Source organism: Tiliqua scincoides, chromosome 1 (genome assembly GCF_035046505.1).
Source record: "Tiliqua scincoides isolate rTilSci1 chromosome 1, rTilSci1.hap2, whole genome shotgun sequence".
NCBI lineage: Eukaryota > Metazoa > Chordata > Lepidosauria > Squamata > Scincidae > Tiliqua > Tiliqua scincoides.
Window position 1 is genome coordinate 196,498,509 of NC_089821.1, and position 10,829 is coordinate 196,509,337.

General features: G+C 46.1%; 1 protein-coding gene across 4 annotated transcripts in view; it reads right to left on the reverse strand.

Annotated features, from left to right (window-relative positions):
* FYN (FYN proto-oncogene, Src family tyrosine kinase) overlaps nt 1-8,837 on the reverse strand; it is a 161,617-nt gene extending 152,780 nt beyond the window's left edge. For all 4 annotated transcript variants that reach the window (XM_066613499.1, XM_066613454.1, XM_066613482.1 and 1 more), the window contains exon 1: nt 8,495-8,837. The gene's annotated coding sequence lies outside the window, so the exon portion shown is untranslated. The remainder of the gene's footprint in view (nt 1-8,494) is intronic.
* Nucleotides 8,838-10,829: the final 1,992 nt, after the last annotated feature.

The window sequence follows — 10,829 nt, forward strand, 5'->3', positions numbered from 1 at the left end:
CGCAAGGTTAATAGTGCAATCCTGTCTGGCGCTGGAACAGGCAGGTCAAGAGGCTTGTACTGTATCCAGCACAGGATAGGGTGCCAAAGTGGCTCAGCCAGAGGTAAGAAGAAACTCTTCCCCTGCCACTGCAACCCCTATGGGTCTCCTCGGACTCCACCTCCTTCTGAGGTGGCACAAGTCCGAGGAGAGCAGAGCAGCTTGCAGCCACTCCGTGCTGCTCAAGACTGGCAACCAACAACAGGTTGACATCTTAAGGTTTGATGCCCTAAGTAAGCAATCACATCTTAGTGAAATACTGTTGGCTAGAATACTAGAATGCAGAGCTTGCTTTTCCATCTGCAAGCTTTCTTGTTAGTCACCAAAGGATTTCACTGACACTTTCTGTTTCCTTTAAAATTTCCTTTAAAATTCTCCCTCTTCAGATTCCAAACAGGAAACTACAACTTTCGGCCCAATTCTATAGTCCACTTGAACTGACAGAAGCCCCCTTTACCAGCTCCCAAGTGTCACAAACATGCCGTAAAGCACATTTGTGTTGATTCAAGAGCTGGCCACACTGGCACAAGAACATGTACTGGCCTGCCGGTACCAGATTCCATGCTTATGCCAGCAGAGGCAGGTCAGGTGGGTTTGTGCTGAGTGGTGCAGGGAGTGACAGAGGATGGTGAGAAGGCATTGAGGGGGCTGTTTTTGGGCAGGGGGAGCATCAGGCCCAGCAGGGGCAAGGATTGGTGGTGGCAGCACACACCATATCCTAAACCCCACTCCCAAGCCTCAGAGCCCTACATGGAATGCTTGAATCTGTGCCAGCTAAATAGCTGGTGCAGATCTGAGAAGCCACATAAGGCAAGTTGGGTGCTACACAGTAAAGGGAAAAGTATCACCTTACCCCAAGGTGATCTCCAGCAGTCTCCTGCCCTGTGCTGGATACTGCACAGGCCACTGCAACTGGGTTGTACCAGCACAGATCAGGAGCTGTACCGGCACCCTTACTGTAATATACCATGTTAGATTTGGAAGCATACCGTCTGTATAGTAAATGAGACACTAATCACATGATATTATATGCAGTTATCTTACATGGAGGGATAATAGCCATGCAAGGAACGTAAGCCATGTACAAGCCTCCAGGGATGACTTTTCAAAAGGATTCGGCAAATTCATGGAGAACAGGTCTGTCAATAGCTATTAGGTAGGATTGAATGTGGAGACGCTATTTAACTGAGGTAGCATGCAGATATTGGGGACAAACAACAAGGAAGAATACCTCTAGAGGCAAGAGGATGCTGGGTTAGATAGAATGTTGGTCCAGGCAAGTTCTTCTTTTGTTATTAGTTTGACACTCCTTTTCATGCAAGATTATTTTAACTTCTAAAAAAATCTTACCCAACCAGAAAAAAATGTCTTAGGCCTGCAACTCCCTTGATAGTTGTTCAGGACTGCACATATCATGTCTGAGAAATACTTGGTTTCTAGTTAAACTGCTGAGCTGCTATATGCAAGTTTTACAAATATAGTCTCGACTTACCAGATACACACTGGGACTATAAATAACTTCAGTGTCCTAGATTCATACCAAAGAATCAAATTATTCCTATGTGGCACAGAGGAGTGTGAGTTCTTTCTTTTGAAGCTTGTGGTCCACCATTAATGCTTCCTTAAGAGCAGAGCAATACATGCCAACATTACCACAAAGCAAGTAATTGTTCCTTGCTGGTGCAGTACTATGAACTATACTTGTATTAAACTTTTCAAACACTTTATTTTAGAGGACTGACAAGCGGAAAGAAAACATGGTAGAATAACATGGTAATGTTATGTTAAAGCAAACAAACTAGTATTCCAAGAAGCATCAGTTAAATCCCTAATTGTAATGACTAAAAATACTGTAATGTGAGGCACACTCTTGGAGACAGTGGGCAGTTTTAACTTGTCCAACTGCATTTTTATTAGACCATAAATCCACTGCAAATCATATCATGCCTATGATTACAGTGTTCATCCTAATGAAGCTCACAGAGTTATTGGCCCCCCAAGTCCCTTCTCAAATTACTTCACCTATATTTTTATATATTTATATTTATATTATCCACATGCACCAGTTGGTTAACATCACTCAGGCTCCTTAGGGAGTATAACTGTTTCCTATTAAAGCATACCATAACTGCAAATTCAGTTTTATACTTAGCAAACATCTGTTTTAGCAGATAACTCCTTTGTTGGCAAACTCAGCAAACAGAAATGTTCACATGCAAAGCCTAGCATTTGTGTCTTTGAAAAATCCAGTAGGCATCTTCAATTTCACAAGGCCTACTATTTGTTCATTTGAAAACAGATTCCAAATTTGGATTTTTCATTAAACAAACTGTCATTTCCTGCTCTGTCAGGTGGTAGCACAAACCAATTGGAGTCTTACGAATTATATGTCCGAATTGAAAGTACATAATAGTTTCAGACATAAATGCTTTGCAGTTGATGGTCTGTAAAAAAAAGCTATTCCTACAGCCCAATACTATTCTCAAAATATCCCAGCATATGTCCACAAATACAGGTGCAACACCACACCGATGCAACTTGGATACCACAACTCCACCAGTAGAAAGGCCTCATCCCTCCCTTGGCACAAAAGTTGCTGCTAGCTGCTGAACTCAGTCACAGGAAAGCAAACCCTTACTCTCTCTGTGTGAGAAGTCCTTAGACAGCGCTGTCCTGACTGATGCTGTGTTACTCATTCTGGGGGGGGGGGCGCCAGGGGAGGCAACACCCCAGAGGTAGCCACTCATTTGATCTGTTCAGTTTACCTTGGTGCCACTTCTCTGACCACCACACTGGGGCTGTGTAGATGTGGCAATTGGTTCCTTAGATGCTACACTCCAATAATACACTAATGTCAAGATGCTGCTCCATGGACAATGAGGATGTCTGAGGTTTTCCCACAGATGGGGGGTTGTTTCTGGGAAATGTTGCACTTATGTTACTGAGAGGACTGTACCAGTATGGCATTGATGTATGGAAGATGTTTCAGACCTCATTGATAAATTAAAGATCAATAAGTCACCGGGCCCTGATGGCATCCACCCAAGAGTTATTAAGGAATTGAAGAATGAAGTTGTTGATCTCTTGACTAAGATATGCAACTTGTCCCTCAAAATGGCCACGGTGCCAGAAGATTGGAGGATAGCAAATGTCACACCTATCTTTAAAAAGGGAAAGAGGGGGGACCCAGGAAACTATAGGCCGGTCAGCCTAACATCTGTACCCGGTAAGATGGTGGACAGCCTCATCAAAGATAGAATCTCAAAACACATAGACGAACAGGACTTGCTGAGGGAGAGTCAGCATGGCTTCTGTAAGGGTAAGTTTTGCCTCACAAACCTTATAGAATTCTTTGAAAAGGTCAACAGGCATGTGGATGTGGGAGAACCCGTGGACATTATGTATGTGGACTTTCAGAAGGCGTTTGACACGGTCCCTCATTATAGGCTACTAAAAAAACTCCACAGTCAGGGAATTAGAGGGCAGGTCCTCTCCTGGATTGAGAACTGGTTGAAGGCCAGAAAACAGAGAGTGGGTGTCAATGGGCAATTATCACAATGGAGAGAAGTGAAAAGCGGTGTGCCCCAAGGATCTGTCCTGGGACCGGTGCTTTTCAACCTCTTCATAAATGACCTGGAGACAGGGTTGAGCAGTGAGGTGGCTAAGTTTGCAGACGACACCAAACTTTTCCAAGTGGTGAAGACCAGAAGTGATTGTGAGGAGCTCCAGAAGGATCTCTCCAGACTGGCAGAATGGGCAGCAAAATGGCAGATGTGTTTCAATGTCAGTAAGTGTAAGGTCATACACATTGGGGCAAAAAATCAAAACTTCACATAGAGGCTGATGGGTTCTGAGCTGTCTGTGACAGATCAGGAGAGAGATCTTGGGGTGGTGGTGGACAGGTCGATGAAAGTGTCGACTCAATGTGTGGCAGCAGTAAAGAAGGCCAATTCTATGCTTGGGATCATTAGAAAAGGTATTGAGAACAAAACGGCTAATATTATAATGCTGTTGTACAAATCAATGGTAAGGGCACAACTGGAGTATTGTGTCCAGTTCTGGTCACCGCACCTCAAAAAAGACATAGTGGAATGGAAAAGGGCAAAAGACTAAGATGATTACAGGGCTGGGGCACCTTCCTTATGAGGAAAGGCTACGGCGTTTGGGCCTCTTCAGCCTAGAAAAGAGACGCTTGAGGGGGGACATGATTGAGACATACAAAATTATGCAGGGGATGGACAGAGTGGATAGAGAGATGCTCTTTACCTCTCACATAATACCGGAACCAGGGGACATCCACTAAAATTGAGTGTTGGGAGAGTTAGAACAGACAAAAGAAAATATTGCTTTACTCAGCGTGCGGTTGGTCTGTGGAACTCCTTGCCACAGGATGTGGTGACGGCGTCTGGCCTGGATGCCTTTAAAAAGGGGATTGGACAAGTTTCTGGAGGAAAAATCCATTACGAGTTACAAGCCATGTGTATGTGTATGTACAACCTCCTGATTTTAGGAATGGGCTATGTCAGAATGCCAGATGCAAGGGAGGGCACCAGGATGAAGTCTCTTGTTATCTGGTGTGCTCCCTGGGGCATTTGGTGGGTCCCTGTGAGATACAGGGAGCTGGACTAGATGGGCCTGTGGCCTGAACCAGTGGGGCTGTTCTTATGTTCTTAAATACTGATACACTTTATTTTCCTTTCTGAATTATTAAAAGGTACCTGAATGTTCAAAAAATATAAACTGCATGCGTAAAAGACAGCTGGAGTTGAAAATGGAATTTGTTCAGGTAACAGTAAATTAACAGGTCATATGGAAGAAGAACTATGGTAAAAATGTCAAATTCTACCTTTTCTGGTTCATTTTAATTCATACCCATTTTCAGCTGAGCAATTTCCAAAAGCATATCAGAACAATATTCAAAAACATGTATTCTGATCTTATTAAGAGTTGAGTTCTATGTTCTGCTGTTCAGAAATAAAAGAGCATAGATTTGTGTTCATGGTTCTCAGTGAGGTACAAGAAAGTCCCTTTCCACAATACAGTACTAGAAGCCGGGCTTTCCCTTTGCGTTTAAAAAGGTAGCAGCCATCTTTAGCACTATAATTCTAGAGGAGAGAAGAAACCACTACATGGCACAGGAGATTTACAAAGGAAGCACTGGGGGAAAGCCAGATCCAACTTCAGCTCTGTATACCATTCCATAAATATCACCAACACCAGCACAGCATTGCAACTCCTAGGTGCTTCTTTTAAACTGCAAGCTCAGCAAAGTTATTCAGCTTTGTTTCAGTTATCTCACATAAGATGCTGTGGCAGCTGTTTCACATACCAGACAATGATAGACTGGGTTGTTCATTTGATTTCCTCTTGTGTAGGACTGGAAATTCAACAGATTTGATTTAAACTTTGATTAAATATCTTGCTTAATTATGTCTCTTTAGATTCCTGAACACAGTAATGTAGCATCGTTGCATCATCAAGCTCTGGGTACCCAACACCACACTACTGCCTGAGCGAAAAGAATGAGAGATAGTCCTATGTGCCTTAAAAACTTGCATCTGGTATTTTGAACATTATCAACCCAAATAAAGTCACCGTTCCATTTGCTTGTGATCCTCAAGCTCTAAAGTCGTTTTTAAAAGAGGGAACTAAAAGCCCAATCCTATGCATGTCTACTCAGAAGTAAGTTCCATTGCAGTCAATGGGGTTTACTCCCAGGAAAGTATACATAGGATTGGGCTGTAGGTACACTACCCCGAGCTCCATGGAGGAAGGGCAGTACAAAAATGTGAAAAATATATTAAATCTTGCAATGTTAGAAACTTATTGCAACAAACCAACTGTACTAACAACAGTTACATCTGCTGGAACACTTTGTATAGTCATTTTAATGATAAAATGAATGGAGACCATCCTGACAGAGACAGATCCTTGAGGCTGAAACTCATGTGATATTGGCAGATTCATACCTTTAACTCCAGTTCCAGCCTAATTATGTGAAAAGAGTGTGTGCACATGCACGTGGAGGGACAAAGGTTTAATTTAAAAAGGAAAAGCAGCACATGCATGAGGAGCTCTGAACCATTTTGTCCACTACCACTTCCCTCCTCACATTCCACTTAGGGGAAGTGTAGCTGCTCAACAGTGGAGCACGGTTTGTCTGTGACATGAGTGGGTCACTATGAGAAGAGTAGTCACAGGAGCATGTACGGTTGCCTCATAACACAGGATCCGCATCCCCTGCTTAATATGTGAATGGAGAAGATCTATGTTCATCACAGTCAATGTGACATTTGGACCTCAGCCCTCTCTATTTTGAGAAAATTGATTCATGGTCTCCTAGATAAATTAATGGGACTTAAAATGATTAATTTTGCTACATTTTGACTGATAATTGAATAATGCATTAATAATCTATTTTTCCATCACCAAAATCACTTAATAAAACTGTAAAAGCAAGACACTTTATTTTTACCATTCACCTTCAGTATCTAACATCCTAACAAACCATCTGCGAACATGTGCAAAAGGACCCAATCATTGTTTTTAATCCTCTCAGAGCTCTCATGAGAAGAGTGTGTTTAAAAGAACTACAAAGCTGCTTAGGTGGTGCAAGATGTAGTGCGAAAGATGCATACAGACAGGAAAGTGACAAGGTCTCCTGAGGAAAATGTTCAGTCACTGTGCATGCCTTACAAACACACTCTGTCCCCACTTCTGAGGATTAGAATGCATCACAGAAATTGGAGGGAGGGAGAAGAGAGGAGAGACACACAGCTGGGTGCATCCTTGCATTTAAACAACACTGTCTTTTAATGTTCTCCTGATTTCCCCTCATCTACTATAGCTGCTAAATGAAGACCCTGTTCCATTTTCAATTTTTGTATAGAAGAAAGCAGACTTTCCCCATTTCAAATTGAAAAATCTACATGAAAAGACAAATGCTTAATGCATCACAAAGCAGATTTAATGTTTTAAAAGGAGAGTTGGCTTAGATACACATTGTACAGATGCAGCAAGATGCTGAAACCCACAGTGTGGTGTCTGGAATGCTTCGCTCATCCAAATGCGCCTGGAAAGGAACTGAAATGCGGATCAGTGGTCTCTTCTGAGGCAAAGAGAAAGAAGAAGCCCCAGGGAGGAGATGCAGGAATCAAAGGAGAAAAGGGAGGAAAGAGCTCTCTTTCAGACCTCACCACCCTTGGGCATTTTGTGGATCTCCTGCTTTCTTCCCTGAAAGCTCTCTTTGTCACACATACAAATCCTGCAAGATTTATTTGCAAGGGAGGGAGGAGTCATTTTATTTATTATTTCTTGCACTCCCCCCTTTTGCAGTTAAGTTGCAGCACATAAAACCCTGGGATGAATCTCAGTGGTTCTCTCTCGCAGCCCCCTCCCCCTCCAAACTAGTAAAAACCTCACTGTGTGTGAGTTACAGAGGGTGGAGACCTGGACAGATTTCAAAACGTTGCAAGGGCCCAAAAGGAAGAGAAAGGCAGCATGTGCCTGTGGAAAACCCAGCTGTGAGGAGGACCATCAATTATTAAGCGCATTACATCATCGCAGTCATTATCACCCTCTTCCACATTCAACATGCTCCAGAAGGCTATCTAATTGATCTGCTGCTCACAAGGCAAGGCACTCCCCTCAGCAGGGGTTATCCGATGTTCCTTATTCCAAGGGGCATTCCCTTCTTTTAAAAGAACATCTTATATTCCAGAACATCTCAGCACCATGGAACATGACGGGGCGGCAACCAACCCTCATTTCAGAAAGCCCCGCTCCACACTATGCTGTGGGTCAGGCGCTCCTTCTTCAAACGTCACAGCCACCAGCTGGGTCACAACAAGGGCCAATCCCAAAGAGCAATCAGGATCTTGCCTGGACGGGTTAGCACTTCTGCAGAGACCCCCTACTCTTTCCCAGCAGGCCACACAACATCCTAGTCATCGAATATATGAGAAAACTTTTCATGCCAAAGCCTTCTGCCAGAGGCTAACGCAGGGCACCTTACCCAAGCAGAGCTCCACTCAAACCATCTCTTGGATACATGGTACACGCAAATAGGCTACCAGATTTCTCTAGATGGCCAAGAAGCACAGTGAGCATGGAAATTATGCTCCCTTCTCCCCTTGCCCATGCTGAATGGCACCATTCCAGCATTCTGTGGTCCTTCCAAAGCAAACCATTTCTGGTGATGATGGATAGGCGCCCTCCTCCCAAGTCTTTGGGCCCAGCCCTGAACACTAGCCCACCATGTTTCCTTCTCCCCTCACCCCCTTTGCTCTCCATGCGCAGCACACCCAGCCAGGGCCTGGAGAGGCTCTGAACTCAGAGGGCGATTCCAGGGGCTGCCAGGGGCACTTCCGCGCGAAAGGGTCACCCCACCGTAGCCTCCAAGCCAGCCCGGCTGCACAAAAGCAGGCGCCTGCCTCCGCGCCTCCTGCTCTCTTACCTGAAGCGCCTGCAGCAACGCCCCCCCTGGCTCACTGCAGGGTCTTGCGGCGGTGGGAGAGCTTCCCCCCTCTCCAGAGAAAGCTTCCTCGCGCGCCCTGCTGCCGCGCCCCCGACCGAACCCTGCTGCTTGTTACGAACGCAGGGATGGCAGTAACAGCGGAAGAAGGGAGTGGGCGGACGCCGAAGTCCCTGCTCCGCTCCGAGGCGGCGCAGCTTTGTCTGGCGCGTGGGCTGCCTGCAGCGCGGTCCGGAGGAAGATGGGCTCCGCTTCCTCCCCTGCCCAAGACAGAGCCAGGCGAGAAGCAGCCTCAGCCTGTCTCCTCCCCTCCCACCACCGCCACCCAGGCTCCTGACAGATGGCGCAACCGCAGCATCGCTGCTCTGGCGCGCCTCCCGGCCAGCGCGCGCGGATGGAGAGGGAGCCCGGGCTCCACAGCCCCTGCGTCAGTTCCCAAAGCTGGGGAGGGGGGAAGAGTCCCAAGATTGACATCCCCAGCCGGCCTATGGCAAAGCTCCTCTAGGGCAGGGGGGACCGCAGGCCAGGGCGGCTGGAAAGGGACCCGCTGCGCACAGCAGTTGTGGGAAAGGGTGTGTGCAACGTGCATGCGCCTGACAGAGCGCCCCGCTGGAAAGGGGTCATTCCAACCACTCGCTGACAGAGCAGACGCCTCCTTTCCTTGCCTGGCTTTTGCCAGACCCGGGCAAGGAAACTGACGTGTCTGCTGTAAGGAGTCCAACCCCACCCACCCCCCTCAGAGATCACACGCGCCAAATAAAGTCGCCTAGGCGCGCGCAGACCGCGCCAACACGCTTCAGGATGTGGTGGTCAGTTTGAGGAGGGCCGCAAGACGAGGCTTTCACCTTGCTCGCCACACCACACGCAGCTGGCTTCCACAGCAGCTAGGCAAAGGTCTTGCAGGCAGCAGGGGCTGGGAAGGGCTAGTTCAGTAGGGGCTGGACAAGATGCTGCAAAGAGGCCTCTGGAGGAAGCCTCAACAAGAGGGACATCCACTAAAGTTGAGTGTTAGGACAGACACAAGAAAATAGTTCTTTACCCAGTAAAGAACTGGGTAATTAGTCTGTGGAAAGTAATTAGTCTGTGGACCTCCTTGCCACAGGAAGTGGTGTCATCTCCCCTCCATGCCTTGAAGAGGGGATTGGATACATTTGTGGAGGAAAAGTTCATCATGGGTACAAGTCATGGTAGGTATGTGCAAGCTCCTGATTTTAGAAGTAAGCTACCTCAGAATGCCAGATGCAGGGGAGGGCACCATGACACAGGTTGTGTCTTGCTGTCTTGTGCGCTCCCCGAAGCATTTGGTGGGCCACTGTGAGACACAGGAAGCTGAACTAGATGGGCCTTTGGCCTGATCCAGCAGGGCTCTTCTTATGTTCTTAAGTCACTTTGCATGGAGCAAAAGCCACATAAGTCTCACACTGCCTGTTATGGCTGCTGCTCCCCTATTATGTCTTCTCAAGTTGTAGTACTGTACTACAGTGGTTCTCACACATTTAGCATCGGGACCCACTTTTTAGAATGAGAATCTGTCAGGACCTGTCAGAAGTGATGTCATGACCAGAAATGCTATCATCAAGCAGGAAAATTTTTAACATTCCTAGGCTACAATCCTACCCACACTTACCCAGGAATGTCCCATTTACTATCATTGTTAAAAGATTATACAAAGTAGCTTGTTAAAAGTACATAATAATAATAATAATAAAACTTTATTTTTATCCCGCCCTTCTCCCAAAAAGGGACCCAGGGCAGCTGACAACATATAAAACAGATTAAAACATAATTTCACAAACAGATAAAAACATATTAAAAAACACATTAGCAGAACCCATAAAAACAGTAGTCAGAAGAGTCAGAATAAAAGAGCATAAAACAGCAGTTCTTAGAGGAATCGGGCCTGTAAAAAAGCAACTAAAAGATATATAAAAGATGTTAAAAAGGCCATAACGTCAGAAGGCTTGGTTAAACAACAAGGTCTTCAGGCCTCGCCAAAAGGTCTCAAGAGAGGGAGCCATTCTCAAGTCAAGGGGAAGGGAGTTCCACAATGTTGGTGCCACTACTGAGAAGGCCCTATTTCTTGCCGCCGCCCCACATACCTCCTTAGGCGGCGGCACTTGTAAAAAGGCCTTCTCTGATGACCTGAGAGGACGAGCCGGATTGTACGGGAGTAGGCGATCTCTAAGATAACCTGGCCCAGAGCAGTATAGGGCTTTAAAGGTCAAAACCAGCACCTTGAATTGGGCCCGGAAACGAATGGGCAGCCAATGTAGCCCCCGGAGAAGCGGGCTGACAGAGTCGAACCGCCTACCTCCAG